This window comes from Panulirus ornatus, chromosome 28 (genome assembly GCF_036320965.1).
Source record: "Panulirus ornatus isolate Po-2019 chromosome 28, ASM3632096v1, whole genome shotgun sequence".
NCBI classification, from domain to species: domain Eukaryota; kingdom Metazoa; phylum Arthropoda; class Malacostraca; order Decapoda; family Palinuridae; genus Panulirus; species Panulirus ornatus.
In genome coordinates, this window is record NC_092251.1 from 4,109,257 (window position 1) to 4,137,144 (window position 27,888).

The window sequence follows — 27,888 nt, forward strand, 5'->3', positions numbered from 1 at the left end:
AACACATTCGAATGTGCTTTACGTGTGAGAACTCTTTCTTGATTTATTAGTGAATGAATGATAACCATTTAATCAAACCAGTCTCGCGAGCCATTTGTGTGTGTGTGTGTGTGTGTGTGTGTGTGTGTGTGTGTGTGTGTGTGTGTGTGTGAGAATCATTATCTTTGGAAATATTAGATCTTGTAACATTCAAATAGAAGTTTGATCTCTGAAGAAACACGACTCAGTTTATATAATATTCAATTAGAAGCATTTTGAATTCAATTCTATATGTCCCGATCTTTTTGATGTGTGTTTGACACTGTGTTTATAGACTTCGATTGTGAATTTTTTTGTCACAAAGAGACCAAACATTTATGTTCTATAGTATGAGGGAGATCACGTCTAGATCACAGACCATTACTTATATTTCCATGACGTAATTACATTATCCCATGTTATAGATATTTCCATATGTGACCTCACTCGCTGTCAGGGTAAGATTTCCTGAAGTGGGTGGAGCTTACCAGTCAGACTGGGAAGCACTGACTGACCATATACAACTCCCACAACCTGGGGAAGATATTGCCTCAAATAACACATGGCTATTGCACCATGGCGCACAACACTAACCTCGTCATCAAGGACATAGCTCATTCGTCTCGTATTTCATAAGTAGCCAGCGGAAAAGTTTTTTTATTTTTCGTTTTAAGGAAGTGGCGTCAATAACTTTCCTCTTGGATATACTTTAAATACTTTATTTACACAATAGAACCTTAAAAGTTACACAGAAGTGGAGTTTTTGCATACATACTTTCAGCATGGTGGCTACGTCTCTGGAATGTACGAAAACCATGACAACACAACGAAGATTAAACTACCAGTATGACACCCTTAATATACTATATATTACATAATTCGGTTGACTAAATAACGCATCTATTGACAGGATAATACAAAGAAATATCTTGTACAGGTCCCAGCATGAAAAGGTACATATATACATGCATATATATATATATATATATATATATATATATATATATATATATATATATATATATATATATATATATATATATATATATATATTATAGGAGGAAAAACGTAAGAATACAATGAGTGCCACGCTCTAGCAATGCTTCATGGCAAAATCTCGTCACAGATTCTTTCTCTTCATACAGATGGGTCAGTGTGTGGTGCAGGGAAGGTTAGGTTATAGTGTCTGTAAGACAGCAAGGTGAGGGAGGTATTCCCTAATCTGATGTAAAGGGGTGTTCGGATTTTCGCGAAATATCAAAAGAAGCTCTTGCGTCTTTTCTTTTTTTTTTTTTTGTTATAGAGTGATGGGATCCACTTCCTTTTGAATGGGAGAGACGAAGGGTCCAAAACTCTAGAACAAAGGAGAAGTTTTATAGGTTTGTTAAACAGAGAGGAGGAGGGAGGGTACATACCTCTGTGAAACATAGGGTGAAACAAAGGGAGAGAAGTCCCATATCTCTGATAAACAGAGGGAGGGAGGGAGGGCAGAAAACTGCGAGACAGAGGGGAAATTCTATCCAGTCTTTGAAGAGGGAAGAGAGGAGAGAGAGAGATCATGATTCTGTGATGGGTCTGACCCTCTGATAAGCAAGTGTCAGGGAGGGTCCCATCGCTGTTAAGCAGGGGAAAGGGAGGTTCCCTACCACTGTTAAGAAAGATAAAGGGAGAGGTACCTCATACCATTAAAGAAGAGGAAAACATTGGTTCCTTTCTCTATCAAAACAAGGGAGAGGACGGGTCCTTTTCTCACGTTTGCGAGAGAAAGGGACGACTTGTTCCTCTAACAGAATTACACACACAAACAAGAGAATCTCCAAAATTCGTTGCTAGATTCACTTACGAATTACTTTTGATAATTCTTACAGAAAATAAACTTTCGTAGCCACAGTCTTATATCTATAATTCCCCACAGCAGTCATTACCACACATCACAAAACAACAAAATAAAGGCATCAGAAATACGTAGTTAGCATATACAAATTCCTCTGTTGACACAAAAAGACATAATAAATATACACAGATCCAAGTCACCCAGGTAAAGCCTCGTGTTAATAACTTAGTATATATTTATATATATATATATATTTATATATTTTTTTATGCTTTACGAAGCAACAATGGCACCAGTCATAACTCAGTACATAACCGACTACAACAACAACACAGCTCCTGACAACCTGAGTCAGTCGCATTGGTCTGTCATCCACTGAGTCTCTCACTAAGACTGTCTATGACCAAGACTGGGTGATCTCATTCTCTCTCTCTCTCTCTCTCTCTCTCTCTCTCTCTCTCTCTCTCTCTCTCTCTCTCTCTCTCTCTCTCTCTCTCTCATATATATATAATATATGAGGTTCTCCCCCAGTCTAGGTTTCGCTGCATAAATGTTTTGATTGTTTACGGCAGCCGCGTCGACGCAAGTTCTCGCCTCCTTCTTTTTTATGTTCCTATGAGCGCTGCAGAGAAACTGGAACCCGTTCCCACCTGCAGGGGCCGCCTGGAGGAGGAGAAAGAGGAGGAGAAGGAGGAGATTAATCATACTGACAACAACATCCCTTCATTCATATTAGGTATCTGATGATGGTAATGCATGAGGAACTTGGATTATGATCATAATATGCTTGTGAGAAGCAAGGGGATGTGGGAAGCGAGGGGATGTGGGAAGTGAGGGGATGTGGGAAGCGAGGGGATGTGGGAAGCGAGGGGATGTGGGAAGTGAGGGGATGTGGGAAGCGAGGGGATGTGGGAAGCGAGGGGATGTGGGAAGTGAGGGGATGTGGGAAGCGAGGGGATGTGGGAAGCGAGGGGATGTGGGAAGCGAGGGGATGTGGGAAGCAAGGGGATGTGGGAAGCGAGGGGATGTGGGAAGAGAGATGATGTGGGGAATCAGATGGGTAGAAAGACCTACTTTGTGGGGTTGTCGACGGCGAGAAGGAGCGTGTTGCCCCTCGCTAGCTGGAGGTGACCCGCCAATACCGCCGTCACTGATCCCTCACCCAGGGCTCCTGCCCACTCCAGTCGACGGCTGGATGGGAAAAATCATATCAAACATTTTGCGGAATCCAATGCTTTGTTGTGAGTAATTTAAGACATCATAGGTAGCTTAAGGCTGACTTAATCATCTCCTCAACTCATGGAATATCATAGATTTCATAATCTGTATGTGTATCAATGTTAATCTTCGTTTTTTGACAAGAATTGGATCCTATTTGACTCAGTAGTTTCCCCGCGTTTATTCCTCATATGAACGTGATTGCGTTTAGCGTTTGGGAACAGGTTCGAAACATCTGTTGTGCGTGTGTTATTCACCTGTTCTTTATGCACGTGTTGATGCAGAGGTAAACGCTGATGTCCTTCAGGGGTCGTAAGGTGGCGGAGTTGGAGCGGCCCCGTGGATGTATCACCAGCGACGCGGCCACCTGGTAGATGCCCTTCTTGGTGACGGTGAAGCCTCCGTGTTCCATCACCATCCTCCGCTCGAACACCCCCGGCGAAAACGGCTGTAGGAGCGAGACGGGTAGTTAGCGGGAGGATGGTGGACTTGTGGTGAGGAGGTGGACATGTGAGAGAATGTTTTTGTGGTGGGAAGGACGTGGGAGTGTGGGAGAATAGTCTTGTTGTGAGAAAGTGAATGTAGAAGGGAGTGTTCAATCTTGCCTTTTTCCATTCTTCATCCAGTCTCCCCTGGAATATCCATCCTCACATAAGCTTCTTTTCCAAGCTCACCATATTTCACCACCCTCATGTCCTCTTTTCCAAAAGCATCTACAAGCATCCACCTCCTCGCCTCCGCTTGTAAGTGATCGAACATTCCACCTGATACTCCTCTCAACACACTATGAATTCGCTAATACCTACCTGCCATTGACCCTTGTCACTCACGTATACTTATGAATGTCCCTGTTTTTAAGTCATGTAGTCCCTGTCACCAATCATTTTCCAGCACACACCTCCACAAACTGTCAACCATTCTTATTCACAATGGGGGTGCTCCATGCACCACCTATTTAAGCCCATAGTTGTTAAATCATCCACTTTTATAATGATATCACCCACCGCTAAAATCACTTTTATTCGATCACTTGAATCGTAATTGCTGACGACACTCTCAGCTCCTCCCAAAATACTCGCCTCTCTTCCTCACTCCTCTCGCTGCCAGGTGCATAAACACTAACAATCACCCCATTGTTGTAATTGACTATCATTTCACCCTTATCAGTCTGGGACAGACTTCCTTACATTCTTCATACACCCCCACAAATCCTCAGTGGAAGCGTCATTTCGTCCTTTGTCCCGCCCTCACGCTAACCCCAAGACTCCAACATTAAGACATGAGAACATCAGTCAATCAGTAAAAGCGTCCGAGACATCGATGTCAACTGTGAGAAGCCGCGCTAGACTTACGATGGTGAAGGAGTCGACGATGGAGAACCCCGAGGGCTTGAGGGTGGCGGGTCTTGTGAGGACGGCTGTGAAGGCCGCTTTGACTCGGGTCTTACTCGACCTGTGGGAACTTTCATCCTCCTCGAGATTGGTCGCATTTATCGTCTGGTTTTGCTGCAGGAAGTCTGCCCCGGGGAAAAGAGACAGATTAAGAGACGTATTAAGGACAACTCTTTTCTCTTGACGAACTTGAATAATATACTTTAAGATATTTCTTTATTTTCATACATATTCGCAGTTTCCCGCGTTAGCGAGGCAGCGTTAAGAACAGAGGACTGAGCCTACTAGGGAAATATCCCCAAATAGTATTGCTTATGATTCTCTACCTCTGAGGAAATCCTTGATATATTCTTCCATCTCCTGCGTGGTGAGGGTTCCACCTGGGGGGCCCGCGGGCCCTTGTGGGCCCCGTCGTCCAGGAGGCCCCACTGGGCCCTCCTTTGGCAGAGGGATCTGTTTCTTATGATCTTTCCTGCACTTCTTTCGTCGGTGGATTCGCCTCTGCCGTTCCGAGTTGAGGATGAAGGCGTTCCAGGTCTGTTCTGGATCCAGGACTAAAGCTCGCTGGAAAAGGGAGATCTGCATTAGACAAGGGTGCTTGTGCAGGGCAATAGAGAGGGGAAAAGTTGAAGGAATGGGATCTGAAAATTAGGCCTGAGAAGAAAGAGGACAATATCGGGGATACGAAGGAATAGGAGACAACAGAGGAACAGAAAAGAAAGTTTACTCCGATAACAGTGAATTTAAAAGCATAACTTTAGATTGTGCTCACATGCTCTACACAATAAACCTGGATACATTTGGATGATAACAATGGAGGATGTTATGGGACTGGTTAACGCTAAGTATGTCGGTAAACGAATCAGATAGATAGATAGATAATGGAGAGAGAGAGAGAGAGAGAGAGAGAGAGAGAGAGAGAGAGAGAGAGGCTAGGCTAAGCTAGGCTATCTCACCATGAACGTGTGTCACTAATGTCTACAGGTAAACCATCTTCTAGTTCCTCTCAAACACTTGGGGGAACCCCTCCTGGGTACAGGGAGGGCATGTGTTTACGACGAAGCCATTTTCAGACTTCATCCGTCAGGCTGTACATGTTCTCCCGGATATATCATGTAAATACGTATGCCAGTCCTAAATGCCCTTATTGACCTCCTATGACCCACTCGTTTGTGACCTCCCGTGCTACATGCACACTTCGTCTGTTCGCCGTCGCCGTGACCTCTTTTGAGACACACGAATATCCTCACGTCTGTCGTTGCTTGTCCGGATGCTTGCTAATCTCTGCTCCGTCTCCACCTGGACGGATGCTGCTGTGTTTCACACACACACACACACACGCACACACACACACAGGCTATAAACAGGCTGTGCGACCTTGGTTGAGCCAGCTCAGATTACCCGGCGCAGGAGAACCGTAAACGCCCGTGTGTGATCCTAACATGACGTACCCGTGTTGTAAATAGAACCTCGCGAACGTAAGTGCCTTTATCTGTCTCCTGAGCTGAAGAGGAAAGACGCCAGATTGATTCTCGTGTTTTCTCTCGTTCTCGCGTCTCAATATATTTCTCATGAGCTAATTCATCACTCAATTTGAATTACTTCGTTCGGACTTGTGTGTATAGAATATTGGACTTTTTACATAAACATTGTCACGAAATATAAACCTGGACTTGAATTCGCGATGTGTATTAGTCCTTGGACGAACGTGATAAGGATAATGAAAAAAAAATTGGATTAATGTTAAATTTCCAATTTGATCCGATACACCATGCATCTCTCTGTACCTTCTGAAGTAGATGGATGTAGCAAAACAAAAATCATTTTGCAGATACGAAATTACGAGAGAGAGAGAGAGAGAGAGAGAGAGAGAGAGAGAGAGAGAGAGAGAGAGTCCAGTGATTCACACGTCCTAACTACCTTCAATATTTCGCCCGGACACATCACATCGTCAGCATAAAAAAAAAGAAAAGGTTTACTTGGAGACAGTATGGCACAGTGATGGGTATGGCTGAGCTCTCTTGATGCGAGTGTCACTCGCGTCTTGTTGGCTCGGTGTCAAACACTGGAACTGACTCCTGACATCCACTTGGCAACTCTCGTCTTTGACACGGTATTGACAGGAGGACCTCCCTCCCTTTTGACAGTCTTCATCTTCCTTCTCCCTGCCCGCAGAAAACCGTCCTTTTTTGACAGTCTTCATCTCCTTTCTCCCTGGCCTACGAAGTAGTCTGGCTTCGACAGCACTTTGACATTCTTTCCTCTCCTGTGGTTAAGTAACTCAGCCTTACAGACACTCTCAACATGTCCTCCCTCAACCCCCCTCGCTAACATCCGACAGCCTTGCCCTTGATTACCCTCCTTTCACCCTCGACAGCCCGTCCTTACCCTTGACACTGACCCAGAGAGTGAGAGTAGGATGACCTTATTAAGCATGAGAGAAGGTCGGGAGGGTGAAATGTACATAGCTATGGATGATCTCACTACCCTGGACAGCCAGGATCTCTCTCTCTCTCTCTCTCTCTCTCTCTCTCTCGGGATACGAATAAGCAAACCTCACTTTTGATTTACGTTACCAATCAATATCAGCCCTTCACCACCTGTGAACCACAGACGCTCTGGAGAATGTAGCTGTTCATCGTATACGATAATCTTCACGAACTCGTGTAACCAGTGAGGGTCGAGGATGAGGGAAACGGAAGGCATTTAGATAATTTTTGTTGAGAACCCGAGACACTCGTGAGGAGGCTGAAGGTCTGAGAGGAGTACAAATTGTGGTATGTGTTGTGGGCAGGTGTTGTGGTGTCTGTTGTGGGCAGGTGTTGTGGTGTCTGTTGTAGTTTTTGTCTGCTGTGGACAGGCGTTGTGTTATCTATTGTAGGCAGGTGTTATGGTGTCTGTTTACAGGCAGGCGTTGTGGTGTCTGATGTGGGGAGGAGTTGTGACCTCTGTTACGACCAGCGACTGTGGTTTTTTTTCAAGAAGGGAGTGGAAGACAGACCACAAACCAGTGCGCTGTAATCGCTGCCTCGGTCACTATGCCATTACAAAACTCGATACGCTGACCGACTAGTCAGCTTTAGTGAAGAACCCCACAAGCTATTTTTCTCTTGGTATGAACTTAATATACCCTCATACGGTTATGACAGTAACGCGCCCTCACTCCATTCTCGTAGGTGTATCACAATGCAAGTTTAGGTTGAGATGTCGTCGGATTACAGTGTTTCTGTCATTACCATGTTTATCCATGAACATGGTGGACATGACCTGATTTCAGGGTCTTGGTATTTTTTGAACTTGCTGGGGTTGGTGTCGGTGAAATAGTCAGTCTGAGAGGATTTGATTAGACGATCTTGGATAGAGACATCTGAGGTAATGAATCCAGCCCATATCTTCTTCATCCAAGATTAGGCACGATCACGAATGATTATGGCAAGATGATACGAGTCAGGTTAGGATAGATTCAAACTAACTGATATCTAACTAGTCAGACTGTCGTATAACTAACAAACTAGTGATAATCGATCACATTGTAAAACGATTTACATAAACTGTTGTGGGGAATCTGTTTACGTGACATTTATCCATTGACGTCAATAAACGGCTCAATAGGAGTTCCTAACACCCCTGGGGCTTACCTCCTCCTCCTGACTGTCCTTGTACCAGGTTCTCTGTAGCTCCTGTAGTGTATTGGTGCCACGGGCCATGTCACGGGCCTGACTCCACGTACCATACTCCTCACACCCAGAGCTGCCCGCACTCCCATTACCACCAGTAGGAGAGAGGCGACCATCGCACTGCTGCACCATCTGTATAACCGCATGTTTCTGGCTTGGCCACTGTAGTGGAGGCCGACTGCTGTTCCTAGTGCTGCTAGCAGGGGTGCTGCCTGCTGCTTTGGACTCCTGGCTTAAAGGCTTGGTCTGTACGGACCGTTGGCGAAGAAGCTGTTGCTGTAGCTTGAAGGCCCTTATCAGCCGAGTGAGTTGAGCCTGAGAGATGGAAGAGAAGATAAATTGGAGTTAGTAAAAACCTCATCGTTAGAAAATGTAAATGCTGTAGTCGTTCTAAAATAAAATCATTGTTTGGCCTGACGATTCCAACATCTGAGGTGAGCTTTACAGATGTCTGAATACTCTTTTCACGTGTGTTTGTATCATGTCATCTGGGAAGATACGATCCCATAAGGCAGGATCCTGGATAGTGATCAGAATCTTGTTCTATAAGTTCAGTGACTAACTGGTCCGCGCCAGAGTAAATGTGGCGGTTTTAGGTGAAACTTTTAAAAAGAAATTTTGGAAGACATACAAAGAAATTCTGCTTACAGCAGTGTGTTAATGTCTACTATTCTAGAATTGTGTTATATCATCAAAGGATTTCTTCACACCAAATTCGTATCGTTGATTTTAGAGGGAAATTACTTTTAACTTTAAAACTGGCCAGAAATTTTGCGTCGATCATACAGGGAACTGTATCAGCAGTTACGAGTATCTGTTACAGAGAACTCTCAATTGTTTGGCAAGTGACAGAATAACACAGAGATGGTTATGATAAATCATGATGCCAGTAGAGGATGATTTACGAATTATGACGTTTGTGATATAGTGACACACTTGATAACTAAAACGTCCATTTATAAATGTTTATCAGATGATAACTAGATAATGTGTATACTTGAATTATCTTTTATTTTTCTCGTTTGAGGAACATGAGTGCCATGACACCATATCTGAGAAATCCTAATGTTGGAGAACGCTTATCTTCCTGTCACTTACACATGGGTGTACACACCCAGACGAGCATGATCTGTACTTCCTTGTGATTCTCAACGTGGCCACATCAGTCATAAGTCCTGCCAGCCAGAGATACCAAGTTAATGCCGGAGTACAACGGGGTATTGAGAGCGGTGGAAAGTGTATCACTGGGAACATCTATCAGAGATGCTTGGGGCAAGGTCGTCTCAAGCAGACATGAACACAGACGGGGAGGAGAGACAGACACACACACACACACGCACACACACACACACACACACACACACACACACACACACACACACACACACACACACACACGGGCCTGTCAGATATGAGAACCGGACATGGCTCGGTGAGTGTTTCTCGTGACGAGGACAGAAGTCTTGGCGCCTGCGGGAGTGTCCACGACTAGCTCCCTGAGATTGTGACACGAGTGATTGAGGGACGAATCTACCACTTCAAAATTGCGACAAACAACGTAGATTAGGGACTCGAGAATATGGGTTTCTCTAAGACGGAGAATAATCACATGAAGACGGATGTATTGACCTGGACAACGAGAAGTCGGCAGAAAATATATGGGACTAACAACAGACCTGAGGCACATGGCCAAAAGTTTCTTAGCGTCGGGCGGTAGACATGAGGAGAAGGGGAGCCACGTGCGTAGAGAGGAGGAGGACCTTGTTGCTCGGAGAAGGACGCTGTATGAGCCCGACGCCAGGGGGCTGCGTGGTGGAGCGCCCCCGCCCTAGCACCCACTTAACCCCCCCCCTGCCCCACAGAACATGCCCCATTCCGCCCACCATACCCCGTGTCAGCCTGCACCTTGTTGCTCAAGTGGTACTAGTTTATGACCATTGCTACAGTAGCCACTTAGTAAGCCGTCCCCCTTTCCCTGACATACCCTCCCTCCTCCACAACATCCCCCTTCCGCCTCAGGGGACTTCGATACTGACCACCCCCAGAGAGCTGTAACATAACCCCTTTTGATTAACCCAGTCCTGCAGGTCAATGGAATGCCTTTTATAACTATAATATATTCAGGTATCAGCTGAATACCTTCTCTGATTATTGCACACCCGGAGATCAGTGAATTACCTTCCCTGATGCCTCCACCTGATGCCTCCACCTGATGCCTCCACTTCCGGAGATCAGTAATGACAACAATTGAGTCACCCTCAGGACCTCCCCCAGATGGAGCTGACCCTATAAGGTTGTTCACAGGTGGTTAATGAGGGTTCCGGCCGACGTGGGTAGCGAGTAATGAGGTCTGAACCTTCTTGATGTGAAGTTTGTAAACAGTTGTAAATAGTCTGGCCATCATCATGTTTCGGGGAATCCGGGAAGCGGTTGATGCCTCAAGAGGGGAGGCAGATTTGGGTTGAGGTGTGGGACGGAGGTGGTGTGAGGGGCGTGAGTGGTGGTGGTGATGGTGGGGGGAGAATCAGGGGCAGGGGTTAAGGGTGGAGGTGAGGGGGTGAAAGTGAGGGGTGAAGGTGAAAGGCGGGGGTGTGAGGGATGTGGGTGAGGGGTGAGGGGGGGGGGGTTAAAAAAATGGATTCAAGGTCGGTTGACGAGAGGAGGTGATGATTAATGTTAAGTAAAGAAGGTGGATGTAAAGGTCGAGGTGAGGAAGTAAATGCAAGGGTGGTAATCGAGTGCAGGGTGTTCAGAGGTGTGAAGGGTGCGTGGACTGTGAGGGAAGGGAGTGTGAAGGTAGCGTGTGAGAGGAGGCAGGGGGTATAGCGTGTAGGGTGGATGGGGATAGCGTGAGAGGTGGGTGGGGGTAGCGTGTGAGGAGAGATGGGAGGTACATTAAGCCAGGAGGAGCAGGCAGGGTGGACGAGACACGAGGTAATAGCCAGCCACTTCATGCTGGCGCCGTCATAATGAATGACGCAAATCTTGGGAGGGCCAGCGGAGGGGAAGTGTGTCTGCATCTCTCCCTCACTCTCTATCTCACTTTATCCCTCACCCTTACTCCCTTATTCCCTGCTTAACGATCATCGCCTCTTTCCTCTCTCCAACCCCCGTCAAGGACGAAGGAAGACAGAAAGAGATGAAGCCATCTACTCCCAGACTCTGTGTTTGTTTATTGCTCTGGGTCACACGGCAGGGGATGCACAACGCCAGAATGAATGAGCGTAGGTTCTTGCCAGCGACCTTGCCGCGCCCATCTTTGATCTGACACGTAATCCTCCCCCTTACTTCACAGTGTGTGATCGAGTTACATATAGCTTTATCCGGCTTGCAGATATGCCTATGTGTATATACATAAATGAACATATATATAAACACTCTCTCTCTCTCTCTCTCTCTCTCTCTCTCTCTCTCTCTCTCTCTCTCTCTCTCTCTCTCTCTCTCTCTCTCTCTCACTCTCTCTCTCTCTCTCTCTCTCTCTCTCTCTCTCTCTCTCTCTCTCTCTCTCTCTCTCTCTCTCTCCCCCTCTCTCTCTCTCTCTATATATATATATATATATATATATACATATATATAGTACATACAAACATAACACATACACAATCGAAGCCTCAGTACACACACACACACACACACACACACACACACACACACACACACACACAGTACTGCCCACTCCATGCAGCCGACCGTCTCTGGAGTTTATCGCTCGCTAAGTAGAAGTCATTCAGGGGAGAAAATGGTGTACAGTCTGCAAAGACGTCGAGTTCTTCTTCTCATGCCGCCCTGGGGGATAAGACGGTCCATTTTCCCTCCTGCTGCGTCTGGGGTGTGGGAGGTGTGGGAGGTGTGGGGGTGTTGTTGGAAGGGGGGTGGATGGGTGGGTATATGGATGGGTGGCTGTGGGTCCTCACTTGCCTTATAGAACAAGGTCACACAGATAAACTGATTGACTTTGGTGGTCACACAGCTAGGCTGATATAACCTTAGAGGTCACATAACTAGACTGATAACCTGATGGGGTCACACAGCTCGACTGATAACCTGATGGGTCACACAGCTAGACTGATAACCTGAGGGGGTCACACAGCTAGACTGATAACCTGATGGGGTCACACAGCTAGACTGATAACCTGAGGGGGTCACACAGCTAGACTGATAACCTGATGGGGTCACACAGCTAGACTGATAACCTGAGGGGGTCACACAGCTAGACTGATAACCTGAGGGGGTCACACAGCTCGACTAACCTAACCTTATAGGTAACACAGGCTACCCTAGGCTCAATGAAACCACAGCTAGACGAATGAGCCGTAATGTATATAAAATGGCTGAGACTATTTCTCGACTCAGTTCAAGCTTACGTATGTACGGGGAGGATGTATCATACTCATGGGACTCCATCTCTTGAATTTTATCCTCTGTTATACTTTCTGAATTTCTATATGCCGTCCACATACGCAGTTTCATTATTCAGTTTATTCCATTCATCCACCACTCTTATTCTGTAACAGTATCTATCTACATCCTTTTTAATAAGTTTCATATTCAATTTCATGTTATGTCCTTTGGTGTGTTTCTATTTTACGTGCACATATTCTGAGCTTAGTTACATAAATATCTGTTTTGTGGGGATAGGGGTGTAGGTTGTGGGGGTGAGGATGTGTATTGTAGAGGAGGTGGGTGTAAGTTGTGAGGGTTTGAGATAAGGTGGAGAAGGGATTAGAAAAGGATTTAGTTGTGGGTTGCATTCAGTATCATGACAGTATCTAGAAATATGGCACACACATTGATGACGAAGATTCATTGGGGTTACTTCTGTTCACAGACGTACACACAGCAGAGCCTAGAAACAACGCGACTGATGACACTCCCGAAGCCAGCGCTGGTCTTGTGAAGACACCGAGGTTGTAGTGTTTACCTGGAGGAGGCCATTGAAAGCCAACACTCGGTAAGTAAGTGTGTCCATGTTTACAAAGAGAACAAATACCTCTGAAGGGTATGAGTGCTTCTGGTCATTAAGCCTCCCTTGGTTAGTAAGTCTCGTGAGTGCTTTGTCTGAGTACCTCTTGAGGGTGTCGTGTTAGTTTCCCAAGTGACATCTGTATGTCTGTGCGACGCCAGGGTATTTAATCTAAGTGCCAACTGAGAGTATTTCTTGAGTTTATGGCGGTTTCCCGACTCCCTGGTGCTTCGTGTGTTATTAGATAATGTTGTTATCATGTCCTCTGAACACGCGATCTCCTTAACAGTGGAGGCAACACCGCGTCTGTGATAGGTTGTTGGTTTCCATCAAGGTGTCTGCCTTTTACGAAGTGTCTTCGGCGCGGCGTACGGAAATGCGAGTGTGTCTTTAGCGCATCTTGCGGCGGCGAAGGGGAGAGCATCCCGTGGTTCTCCTGAGGGAGGGGGGTAGTGAGTGACCTTGACCGCGGGGAACAGAGTTCCTCCCTCACTACCCACCCAGTGTCTGGCGCTCCATCGCTATACCGCCACTTAGCACACACTACACAGCTTCTGTTTACTGTGCTACCTAAGGTTTTCTCCTCAGCCACGAGATCAGTGTTTAGATTTTGAATATATATTTAAGTATACACAGAGATTAAGAGTATCTCAACGATGTTATGGGTAAAGGATACATGGTTCAGGGTAGGTGGGTAGGTGGAGGCAAATCCAGAACGTATAGTTAGTACACGACACCGATACTCGAGACTAATAGCTGGGATCGAAGACATAGAGGGCCGAGTGTGGTGATCGTTGTCCTCGTACCTTCCACAATCAGGTGTGGAGTTAATGCTGGATCCCTGGGTATGTGTGATGCTAAGTGCTATACCTCCACATATACTACAGTGTTGAAGCTACACCTACTGTATAGGTATAGTGTTAGCAGTCCATCGCATTGGAACTCTTTTACCTTTCCATGTCTCATCTAACAACTGAAACCTGTCAGGTGTTTCTCCACTTCCTCAAAACCCCATAGGTTAATTTTCCTCTTCTTCCTTTATCTCTCCGTCTCTTTATCTCCGTTTTCCAGTGCCACATTTGCGTCCTAGTCTCGCTAAGGACGCCTGTCCGTGACTGGAGTCTTTGAATTGAAAAAGGTGGCGCTTGTGCTCCACATTCGTATGTAGAGTGTGATACTACACATCCATATGTAGGTGCGTTGCTCCATCCAGTGTGTAGGTTCGTTCTGCTCTTCCCGTATGCACCTCACACTCACACACAGATATGGTCTTTAACCCCAGCAATTTCCTGTGTGAGAGAGCCACTGATCCTCACCTCCTCCGAGGTGGCTTCATCTCTTCTACGTTTCCTGTGGAACTCCCGTCCTCGACTCCTCCGAACAGTGTAGGTATTGTGCTAAAGCTGTACCGCCCTTGGGTACCAATGGACGGCCCACTACGCCGCCAGAGTCCAAGTTAAGGACTGGATTACGACCATTACTGATACAAGATGAATTAAAAAGACGAATTCTATTTTTGTTTTGTTACGCTTGGTGTATGATAGGGGATCTTCTTTTTGAGGCCGTTCGGTGCAAGAGAGACTCCCATCTAATAGGAATGGTATAAATAGTGTGTAGAATGTGTAAATATGTGTTTGAAATTACTTATTTGTGATTACATATTTGTACTGAACGGGGAGGGGAGGTTTACATTCGTGGGGCCTTCATCTTTTGAACATTTCCTATTATCATAAAACTTCTTAGATCTTTGTATTTTGTCTGCATTAATTATGCCCTCGATTATTCTTTGTCATTTAGCCAAGACTCTTATAATATAAAAGTACTTCTTTACATCGTTTTTTAACACGTTTTATCTTTTATGTCATGTTATACCCTCTGGTTGTCCCATCCCAAAATGTTTCTAAGAACTGTTCACTGCCTACGTACGTCATCAATCTGGTTAACAACTTACAACGTTGTGATGAGGTCACCCCTCACTCTTCTCTCTTCCAAGGTGGGCAAATCTATGGCTTCTTTGCCCTTCTCAGTAAGTCAGCTCTCATAACGCCGGTGCCATCAGTGTTGCTCTCCTCCGGTCCTTCTCTATTAGTTCTTTGTGCTTCTTAAGGTACAGTGTGTGTGTGTGTGTGTGTGTGTGTGTGTGTGTGTGTGTGTGTGTGTGTGTGTGCGCGCGCGCGCGCTTCTTTCAATCTCCATTTATATATAATAAACACAGCTATAACATGTCCGCTCCAGCGGCAGGAGAGACTTATAAAGCTAAGTAAAGTGCACCGCTATATGGCACACCCAGTAATTTCGTCCTTACACGTAAGGTGCCTATATATGAAGGCAAATATTTGTGACGAATTTAGCAAGACGGGTCGAAATGGTGTTTACTCTGGTGTCCCAATGAGGACAACTGTACAGCCCGCGGGGTGTGACGACCTAGCATTCGACCTGACCCCTTGATGGTTAGGTCGGAAGGTCACGCCATCCAGTTCAAGGGTCGCACCGCCTAGCTCAAGGGGTTTACTTATTTCGGTCATTCACAGTTCTCTCGCTGTTTTCCTATGTGCTGTAAGTCCATGGAAAGTGCACCTCTACAGAGACAGAAGTACTTCTAGAACGAATGTGATTTCGAAGCTCGTAGAATTGCCCTATGCCAAATATAATGACTTCTCCAGAGTCATTGGTTTCCATCAATACAGAGGGGAAAGCCCTTTTTTATGATATAAAGATCTGATTTTTGAGATAATCTTAATTTTTGCGACAACTCCCTTTACTAGAGCGAATTTCTAAACAAATAGAGACATCGGTTATGCTTGAGAACAGTATAAGAACATAGAAAAGAAAAGACAATGGCTAATATTCTCTTAAAATCCACGTAGAGGATGGCAAAAAGGGAAAATATTAGAAATTTCTCCCAAACACCGTAGATCGAACACCGTCCGTACTCAACAACAAACAGGAAATTGCACTGTACGTTTTTTTTAAACCCGTTGTTGTTGTTGTTGTGGTTGTGGTTGCTGTTGCTCTCACCAGATTTTTGCCTGGCGTGGGGACGACCCTGTCTAAAGCAGAGCCGCTTTTTCTCTCTCATTCTTTGAACTGTAGAACAAAATGAAATATTAAAGTAACAGCTTAATGAGACAAGAGAGAAGATGGTTCGCCTCCTCTACGAGAAGGATGACCTTGGGTTATGTATGCTCTTGGTGTGTGTGTGTGTGTGTGTGTGTTTTTCTCGACGTCCAAGAATATGAGGTTCCAGCTCCAGCCACACTCACTGCCTCTCTCCCCTCCTCCATGTTGACAAGTTTCATTTTCGTTGTGTCGAGTGAAACTCTAAACAAAGTGTCTGTCTGTGGTGAGTGATGATCCACTGATTCATCACCTTGTTAGGTGCCGCGATTAGAGGCTGAGTCAGCAGGACCCAGACCTCGCTCGGTGTCAGCGTCTCTCGCCCCGTCCGTCAGCAATGTCAGCACCTTAATTCCGTGTCTCAAACCCATGATATGATATATCTGGGATGCTCGATTTTCTTGGAGGGGAAATTGAATTTGTTTTACCATAAATCGATTGTTTTTACAATCGAGCTAGTACTGTGTGGTCTCGTTAATGGTTTACGTATGTAACATTCTCGCTCTCAGAGGAAGAAATTAAGGAAATAACCGCAGAAAAAGGGGAAAGAGAACCAGTGGCTAAGCGTAGAAAATGTAGGTCGTGTTTCGAGGTTACAAAGATTTTCTTTTTTACAAAAAGATCGTTAGCCTTAGGTTCAACTAGACATACACACTATGTCAATCGGAAAATTAGTTTTGTAAGTTTAACTTACATATTGAAGGTTGTCGTTGAAGTGTGTGTGTGTGTGTGTGTGTGTGTGTGTGTGTGTGTGTGTGTGTGTGCTTCTTTCAGTCTCCATTTATATACATCTATAACCTGCCCGTGAAACAGTACACAGAAATTGCCCTTTCTGTTCGAAAGATCGCGAATGGACCTGCCTGTTGGTGATAACTTTGGCCCCTGTTTCTAACAGGTAGATTCCGCACCATCCTCTTCCAGTAATTGCCATATCCCAAACCACTTCTTCCTAGTACCATTACTTGTCTTAGACACCCTGTCATCTCACCAACGTTCACTATAATGGTTATCCATTACGCAAGCAATGGACTCTCCTATGGCATGATTCCTGTGACATTATCCCTTGAATATCCCAATCTTTCCTATCGACACCAACCCATCCAGGCAAAAAGATCATGCATCTGAAAGAATAAAGTCATTCCACTTCCTGCCATTCAATATAGCCATGCGCATGGGGACCTCCCGCCTGTAGCTCGTCTGCGCCTGCTAAGACGTGCTAATAGCTACCATAAGTTGGGTTTGAGTTCCGTTCGCTAATGTCCCTTCCCCTTCAGCTGGGGTCCTGTGTTTACCATCGCTCATATGGAAGTGGAACCTTTAACGCCCGCGCTGCATATGGAACGCTTACTTGAAACGGTTTAGCCGCGTCAAGATGATGTGTCAGTTCTATTAAACGTTTATAGTCAGTGAGTTGCTAGCAATCTTCACTGAATAGTATTTCAAAATCAAGAACCATCATGGTGGCCGGTCATTTCCGTTCGTTGATCGTATTCATGTCACCATTATTGGCTAATCTGTTACCATGAATTCTATCTGTGATGAATCCATTAAAAGCCTCGAAGTGCTACCTCCAAATATCGAAATTGTGACAGCGATGATCATGTATACCAATGATGGATGGTGGTGCATCGGGCATTCATCTTTGAATTTTAAAGTCTTCACTGTTTCTTTCCATACATCACGAAACTTTGAAACTCTCTACCCTCTCGTGTCTTTCCCAGTATCTTCCTTGGCATATTTCAAAAGATAGGTTTTTCAGTTCCTCCAAAATCTGTGAGTACATTCCCTTGTTTCTTCTTTTTCCCCTTCATTAACTTCTCTATATTTTAATTAAGGTCCGGCATTGATGTGGTCTTTAGTCGGTGGCTGGAGCCTCTAACGCAAAAAAAAGTAAAAAAATCACTTTTCTTTGTCCTTACAATCCATATTTACCTTCCTATCCATCATGCAAAAGTATTTTGGTCTGACTGTTGTGAAGTGGGCGGGGCTGATGAACAGATGTGGTAAATGAAGAAGGGAGGATGGAGAAGAAGGAAGGAGAGATGGGTAAGAAGTGCACAGGGAAGTGGATAGGCGTGTCGAAAAGAACAGATGGTTAGACGTTAGAGAGAGGAATGGGAAGTGTAGATGTGTGGGAGGGGGATCTGGCTAGGTGTGGGGGCGTGGTATATAAACAAAACACATGTCACCATATTTCTTCATTAACACATAGATCCACTGCAGCTATTTCCAGCAACGCAGAAGTAATCAAAATGACCTTGTAAGGAATTTCTGCATTAGACCCAAATGCCACCGCTGCCCAGGGCGTAAGATTGTCTCCGATAACATACCCAAGGAATTACGAAAACAGGATAGACTCACATCTTTCTTTTCCCCGAGTTTAGTTCTCGTTACAGTATGCCTCAGTGAGATAGCATTCACCAAACGCGAATCAAATGCATGTAACTGAACGAAGACTTCTCAATGGCGAAATTATATGGAAACGGACGACTTGGTTGAATGACAAGAAAACAAATATTTGGCCATAAAACTCTCTAATTTGAAACTGGAGAGCACTCAAAGGTCAGACACCATCCTGGGCAAGGGGCGTGCAAGATGCTCAATTTACTAACGTAATCCGGTATTATAACTACAAGTTTTATGACCTCTGTAAATGAAAGGGGATACAGGCGAACTTACCCAAGTGTAAAAGTTTTACACAATTCGTGGTTCTAAAAGTTACGGAGGTAGGGGAGGACAAGCATGCATCCTGGAGGCGCCCCCCAAAACACTCCCACAGGGAGGAGGAGGAGGAGGAGGAGGAGGAGGAGGGGAAGGAGGAGCTGAGGAGTTGGGGTCTATTAGTTGGCGCCGCCGCTTGTACCCACCAGTAGGGGAAGGACAACTATTTGTTTGCCTTGGTGTCTGTACCGTGTTTACGTCCTCGATGCCTGTCCGTCTCCCTCATCAACCATATCCCACCCTCCTCGCACCATTCTTAAACCTGCTCCTCCTTCTGTAATTCCATCCCGTCTCCATCTATACAGATTAAGAGCTTAAGGTACTGTTACCGTCCTTTGAAATATAACCTCGTCATTGACCACCAGATCTCTGGTCTTTCTCCCATATACTCTACCATTTCCTCTCGTCCATTCTTGCTTTACCCACACTCGTCATATCCCTTGTGCATCCTTGATCTTTCTTCGTCGCTGACTAATTTCCCCCTTTTTTTTCCCCTCTCTCTTTCTCTCTGGCGACGCTCTCCTCTCCAGCGCACGCCAGCGTCCTACTTTCACCTCCGTCCGGTGCTGAAGAGACAGAGATGCCATGCTTTGACTGGCGTCAGAGGCGTCCGTCCATCAGGCGTCAGTGGTTTATCTTTGGTCTATCAGGATCTAGAACTAAGTCGTCACTCGGCTTTACATCCTCGCCGCTTTTATTTTCATTTCTTTTTTCCGGCCTCTGTTAGTGGATCATATAGTTCGCTGAAACATCATACACGAGTTAACTGACAGAAATAAACATCATCATAAGCTCAAGGGCAAGAAGCCTCACATTTCTTGTTTATTAACATATTCTTTTTAAATTACGAAATTTAAAAAGGTATCTGTAAATTAGGGCCAAATCCTTAGACTGTTTTTGGATGTCAAGTATAAAAGAAAACAGCGTAGATTTATCCTCTTTCAATCATCTTTCGTTTCTGGGCAGAATTTCGGCGTTCGTCTGATATTGAGAAGAACCGATGTTGGATACGTGTAGAAGGTATCTTATGCACAGAGTAAACAAGCGAAATGGAGACAGTTCCGTATTATTGTTTAGGCTGGGGAACGACAACGAGAGACAGGGTGCCCGCATGACGCTTTTCTTAGAACATCAAGCTTTTTCTTTTTACACACTGAACAGGAAACAAATATGGAAGAGAGATATGTCACCTGTTTATTGATAGCTGGAGTCAAGTTCCCAGCTCGCTGATGACAGATTTGTCTCCTCATGTGTTGTCCATTTTCTAATTCTTTTCCTGACCAAATGTGGGACATTAAAGTGCACTACCTTTGAGAAGAAGTGTCATTAAAAGAATCTGGAGCATATGAACATTTTTTTTTCAAGAATTATGATACAACTTTATAGGCTTGGGCGGTGGAGGGAGGCGGCAGGAGCAGCAGTTCTCATTGCTTGTGGAGAAGGTAAAGGCTGGGGTCGGAGGAGGCAGTACCCCCAGTGACACACATTACCACACAAGCTCCCTCACTGATCTCACTCTGTGAACATTCTTGAGAACGTTGTAGCAGAATCTTGGAAACACGTGAACAAGTGACCTAGTAACAAGCAAATAATCTCATAGTTCATTTACGACTTTACGAAGATTAATCACGATCAAAGACGGTAAGTCAGAGTTCAAAAGCCACGCTTTGGCATTTATCTGCGGGGGGTCACTGTTGTTCTTATGACTCACAGAAAACAGCTTCATGGTTGAACGCTGTTCTTTTGTTAGTATTTAGTATACTTCGTAGATATTTTCGAGGCGAGGGCGGTCTCTTAGGATAGCTGTGAGGGAAGGCAACCGTGAGGACGGGTCCTCCCAGCGATGGTTCCTCCGTCCGGGCAGCGAATAGGGGGAGGAGGGGCGGTCTCTCTGGTCAATAAGTGATGACACAACACCCGCGGACGTCTCCGCTTTGTTGGGACGACCACCACCACCTCTCCCTCTTAACCTCGTTATCATGGCAGTGGACCCGTTAACCTCCTCCCTTCGACCTTCCCCGAGTGTTTTTTCCCCTCCACGTCCTCAATATACTTCTCTTGGTCCACCCCGACACTTAAAACCCTCCGACACCCACACTGTCGTCCAAGAATAGCGAACTTCTAACTTCATCCCCGATCAAAGACGGGGCAAGTTGCAGTCTCTAGATTCTCTAATCTCGAAGCTATTCGTCCCACGCTGCGAGGGAGAGTTGAGCTCTCCTGACTGGCACAGCACGTGGTCCTGGGGAAGGAGTGGGTGAGTGTTTTGGTCAGGGATAACGATGTGGAGGGAGGGATAGTGACTGTGTGTGTGTGTGTGTGTGTGTGTGTGTGTGTGTGTGTGTGTGTGTGTGAGGATGGATGGGGTGAGAGAAGAGGAGGAAACTGCAGCGACGTGGGATCACAGCGTGTCATAACCTTATAGACGGAAGCAAGGTACCATATTGTGGCTTTGGACGGAGATTATAAGAAGGGTTGTGAATGTGTCTAGGAATGATAGGAGGGAGGGAAGGGGGGCGGTGCGTGCGTGTGTGTGTCGGGAGGCGTGATTAATGACAGTACTGGTCGAAAAGGGGATGTGTAATGGCTCTTTTTACAGAGGTGGGAGCGAAGGAAATTGTTTACGGGAGAATAGGATGGGAGGGGAAGTTATTGAAAGGAGACGAATGACGGCAGGAGGGACGTAGCAAGAGCGGACGTTGCGAAGGAAGTACATTCCATTCTGTCACCTCAAGTGGAGGAACTAAATGGTGATACGAAAGACTCGACTGATAAAAGGTGCTTCAAAAGCAAATGACGTCCTTGTTAACAGAAGTGGTTAACAGAGACGAGTTCGTAGACGTGGTTCCTGTAACTTTGCCACACTTCGTCTTACGCAGACTTTTCACAACCTCTGCTTATTTCATAATGGCTTTTTGTGTGATACGTTGAGGTGCAAAAATGCGACGGTAGCGATTTTGTAGGGTGGGAACAGTGCCAAGGAATGGACGAACGAACACAGATCTTCACTTGTTCAAGAATGAGGTGTTCATTGGGGTGATCGATCCTAGCATATTCAAGGATGAAGTGTTCACTGGAGTGTTCCTATTTTTCATAGTTTGGCATATGATTGGCCCGTTCATTTCGCCTCATTACTACTGTGTTTCTTCCACTTGTGTGCGTGTATGGCTGTCGAATCATTTATTTGTTACAATCGTTTTGTATTTTTGTTACATCAGTTCTGTATATTGTGAATCAGCTCTAATCTCTTGTGGGCAGGTTCTTTTTCTTGTAAATTAGCTGTTTTCTTTTGAAATAATTCATGTCAACGTGTGTAAATCATCTTTGTTTTCATTTCGTTCATGATTTTGTAAAACAAATCTTTGATTGTTGTGAATTTGTTCCAATTGTTATAAGTTTGCGCTTGTGGTTTTGCACACTTTGTTTTTTGTAGTTTCATAAATCTATGACATTCGTCTCAAGTCGGTGATGTTTACATAGATTCTATTGTTTTTCATACGTATTGTAAATCTTTTACTTTCGTAAGTATCATAAATCCATTTTTTTTCAAAAGTGTTGTAAACTTATTGTTTCTCATGAATGTAAATCTGCTGTTTTCCATAATTATCGTAATTCTACTGTTTCTCAGCAGTAGTGATGATGATAACTATAAAAATTATATAGTGACGATTATAACAATAACAATAATGATAATGATAATGATGATAATACTAAAGATAATAATATCAATAATGATAATAGTAAAAATGATAATGATAAGAATAATCATAGTATAATGAAAATAATAACAATAATAATGATGATAATAATGATAATAATAATGATAATAATGATAATAATGATAATAATAATAAAGATAATAATAATAATAATAATGATAATAATAATAATAATATTAATAATGATAGTATTAGTAATGATAATAATAACTATAATATCAATCACGAAAATAATCTCTATATTGTCAATGGAGTTGTGTGTGCATATATATGTATATATATATATATATATATATATATATATATATATATATATATATATATATATATATATATATATATATATATATATATATGCATATATATATATATATATATATATATATATATATATATATATATATATATATATATATATATATATATATATATATATATATATATATATATATATATATATATATATATATATATATATATATATATCGAAAAAACTTAACCTGTTGTTTAGCCCGTAAAGTAACATTAAGTCAAAGGGCAGTTGTCTACTGAAACCAGGATATCCTCGACAAAAATGTACTCCTTTCCGTCCTTGACGATATAAAATCTCGTTGAAAGTGGCTATATAAATCACGGCAGAAAATCTACCGGGTTCAGTCCCGCAGCTGGGAAATGTGGACTTCTTTGCAGTGAAAAGTTCAGTGACGAAAACAGGGGAAGACTTTTCACTTGGGACGTAACCTCAAATCCGTCAACATTATCAAGAATATTTGCGTGTGTGTGTGTGTGTGTGTGTGTGTGTGTGTGTGTGTGTTTGTGCGTATCTCTGTATGTGCTAGGATGTGTAGTATCATATATTTGTACACATGTGGTTGGACCCGAGTGTCTCTTTATCATGGAAGAGTGATCCATATTAACTGCAGTCGGGAAACTAAAATATATTTCAAAGAGGTTATCAGCTGACCGATCCTGAGACAGATTCTGGTTGAAGTTGATATGTAATTGTTCTCATTCTCTCTCTCTCTCTCTCTCTCTCTCTCTCTCTCTCTCTCTCTCTCTCTCTCTCTCTCTCTCTCTCTCTGATAAATCTTCCAGGCTTTCCGATGACGATCCAGGACCTGAGTGGGTCTCTAACCAACACGTTGCAGGTACTGGAACAGACAAGGAGGTGGTAATCAGGCCCACGCGAGGCACGGTGGAATCCATTTCAGGTGACTTATCCACGATACACACACTCCCGTTAGCCCGTGACGTTACTCGTCACGTTCATGTGGTAGAGCGTTACGTGCGTGACAATCTTTCGGCACTCGGCTGTTACTGAGGTAAAGACTTGAACGTCCCAGACTCACTAGATATTTTGACTTCGTACGAAAATATGAAGAAATTGTCGGCATGGATGTTCAGGCGCTCTGCTCCCCCCCCCCCCCCCCTTCCCCAGGAGCAGTGATATGATCAGTAAATATCCTATATACGCACGAGAGTGATCGTGCACCAGAAATGCGTAACGTGATGACTAACATCGGGAGGGAGAATGAGATCATCGGACTTGTTCTTAACGCGGGGGCGTGGAGGAGCACCCGCCCCTCACGATCGCTGCTCTATTTGGTCGTCGGCACAATACGTAGCCCAGTCATGGGCGCTCACCTCCGTATAATTTGCCCCACGGCCCTTCACATACCATCACGTAGGGAGTCTGCATTTCTAGCCAGCACAAGACTTATGGTGGATACCTCTTTTTTCCCCCCTCCTGACCTTTTTTTTTTTTTCTTCTTCTCTCTCTCTCTCTCTTGCCCTCCCTCCTTGTCTGCATTGACCCCTCCGTCGTAGGGGCAGCGGGCGACGGAAGGAACAGGAGGGGTCCCCGACGCCCTACCAGCGTCTTGTCAGCGCCCTCAACCAGCACCCCCGCTACCGCCCCGGAAATTGACCTGCCGCCCCTCAGGTTTCAAGTTCCAAGATAAGCACACGGGCAGCTACTGACCGGATTTTCAATGACAGCTCCCACTGGTGTGGATTTAATTTCTCATTGTGTCGAAGGACAGGGGTGTTTTATGTAGACTTTCGACCGCATCTTGGGCGAGCAAAACACATTAATGTCACGAGGGGAAACGGAGACCTACATCATCTAGGAGGAGGAGGGAGAGGGACAGAGAGGGAGGGATGGTGGAAAAGAGAAAAGTGAGGCGAGGGTTATAGATGGGGAGGATAAGACTTTTCGCAAGGGAAAGAGAAGGTCCCTCACATCTGTGTGGTAACTGTATTCCGCGACATTTGACTGGTAGGGCTCAGTGTCGCTATGGAGTCCCTCTCACTCCAGGAAGAAAACACCGAGAGCAAACACGGACACAGTAAACACTGAGGAATTAGATTTCCTCAGCATGCCATTAGCCACGACTGGATGTTTCGCAGGGATGAGCTTGCATATCCTGAGCATATAGAGAAATGAAAGACTTTCAGGGACACAGTACACTACACCGGTGAGTCTAAAGGAACGACTATGTGATCGTGAATGACAAATTGTCCTCTCTCTCTCTCCGTCGCGGATGTGTGATGGAACGCTTGTCTCCAACGTCCCCCCCCCCTTTTTTTTTTGCTTTTCAGGGTCAATTTGGTTCCCTTAACGTGGCTCATCATCCCTTAAGGGCTTTCATTAGACCTAATCAAGGTGATATACTCCCGCTACAGTTCATTTACACTGAGCTCCTCCTGTTTGCGACAGAGGGAACTGTCCGAACCGCCCGAAGAAAAAAAAGAACACAACCTCTGGCAGTGTAGTGGCGGGATGTTTACATGATGGAGTGCTTGTCTCGTCCCTCCGTCTCCTGGCAACTGGTGTTCATCTGGCCACCACGTTCTGTTCTCACTGTCGCGTTGGCGGGTGTTAATCCACTCCTGCAAATAGTGACAGAACTATTCTGCAAGTATCTTCTGTTCCTCCACTTTATCTTCGTTGGCCAGGCACTCCCTTTCCCTCTCGAATCACAAGAAAAAAACTTTTGAAAGACGTGTCTAAGTAGACATTGTCAGGTACGAACTAATGACGGATACGAATCTATAAAAAAGAAAAAAACTACGTTCTGAGAATTCGAGGAAACTGACGCCGTTCGAATTCATTGGATGCTTCACACTGGTTTTCCTCTCCTTCATATTCTCCTCTTGACAGGAGAACCACAGAGGAAGGACAGCGTCCACAATATGGAGTATCGTCTTCACTTCCACGTTTCGAAATCACACGAGGGTTCAGAGAGAGAGAGAGAGAGAGAGAGAGAGAGAGAGAGAGAGAGAGAGAGAGAGAGAGAGGAGTTTGCGGCGTTAACAGAAGTGACACGTGGGGGAGAGGGAGGGGAAAAGGGTGTTGGTCAGGTCAGGTCGGCCGTTCAAGAAACGGCTGGACCGAGAGGCTGACCCGTGCTATATGGAGTGACCGTGTTTGACCTGGCGACGTGCATCGCACAGAGGTGATGGTTCCGGTCGTCTGTCACTCTCCCTCAAGTCGTACCAAGAAGTTGGAGACAAACATCCAATAGAATGTATTTGTAGGTTACTCTCGCTTAGGGTAAATATTTCTTTTTTTTATGTTGGCTGAGACGACGAGGGCAACTGAGGTCTTAATTAAGACCAGTATATATATATATATATATATATATATATATATATATATATATATATATATATATATATATATATATATATATATATATATATATATATATATATATATATACCTCAGCCTGAGCCAGGTATCCAGTTAATTGACCAGTTCCTATGGGTAGATGAACAGATGGATTTACTGTGGATAGACTGCTGCAACCAGGATTCGAACCAATGCGATCTTAATAGAATTTTTTACCTAACGCATGTCAGAAGTACAATGCTTAGAATAGACAAATTGGTTATCATAGGAATTTTTTTTTTTTTTTTTACTCGCTGAATACTACATTGTCGCCTGAATTTGGATCGCTCTGTCACTGAAATTCAATGCGTTCCACTTTTCCACTAACCAGTCTTGATGCTACCAGTCGTCAAAATCAATTATTCATTTACGTGTGTCTGCAGGTAATTGAGCATTTGCTTCCGCCAGATTTGACCTGCCTCGAACGCAGATAGTGAGAGATAAGACCTCGCGGTGTTGCTATAGAATCTATACAACGCAACGGAGTCACTCACGATTGAAATCGAAAAAGGGAAACAACTTCACCTCGAGCGCAGACATATGTCTGACAGGTCTTCCTCTTTGAAAAGACTTGTGTCTGTCTACCTACCACATAAAACCTTGAGGCTGTGATTTCTTCCACAATCACAAACAGGCAAATCTGGTTGAATTCATTTGTATCTAAATCACACAATTTAAGTAAATGTACATAAACTTGTCATGTATCTTGAATACTTGACAGGTACCTTAACTACTTGACAGGTACCTTAACTACTTGACAGGTTTCTTAAATACTTGAAACGTATCTTAAAAAGGTTGATTATTATAACTGTCTCTTTAGGACCCAATGGTCTTTTGCTGTTTGAATTCTTTTGCATTTAAATCGCACAGTTCAAATTAGTGTACATATAGTTGACAGGCATATTAGAGGTTGATCATTAAACAGTTCCATCTTACGAGTGAGGATAGAATAGTGACCTGTTGGCATCTTTCTGAGCTTACGATTATTTGAGGGGAGTTGTATTAGAAAATGGACTTCGCGTTGATCCAACTGAACCTCGTCAGAATATGGGGTAACCTGTTATCGAGTTCTATTACTCGAGTGATGTTGTAAAAAGGCATCGACCTAACCCCTCACCACAGTATTGGTGACTGACGAACACCCTGTGACGAGGAAGTGGATGATTTACGAAAAGAATCATGGGAAGGAGAGAGGGAGAGAGAGAGCGAGAGAGAGAGAGGTGGAGGACCTACCTCGGTGTAGAGTGAAGGAGTCTGAGGTGAAGGTAGAGCGCGCGCGTGTGTACGGGATGATGGGCTGCACACTACTGCTCCAGGGATCACCACTCACACTACTGGCAAGGTCAGGTGGCGGCCGCCGCCACCGCCGCCGCCGCCGCCGCCGCGTCCTCCCCCCCCTCCTCCTCCTCCCCAACACTGGCGCCGCGGCGACACCCCCCCCACACCACCCTACCCCTACCTCTGGTGGCGCCGGAACTCCCTCCTCCTCCCCACCTCGTCACCTGACCCACACACCCCCCTCCTCCCCCAGGGACGCCCACTGGTGACGTCATGTCC

The 27,888-nt window shown here is 44.7% G+C and overlaps 1 pseudogene; it reads right to left on the reverse strand.

Moving 5' to 3' along the window:
* Positions 1-716: 716 nt before the first annotated feature.
* LOC139757773 (uncharacterized) lies at positions 717-27,663 on the reverse strand (annotated as a pseudogene).
* Between the last annotated feature and the right edge of the window lie 225 nt (positions 27,664-27,888).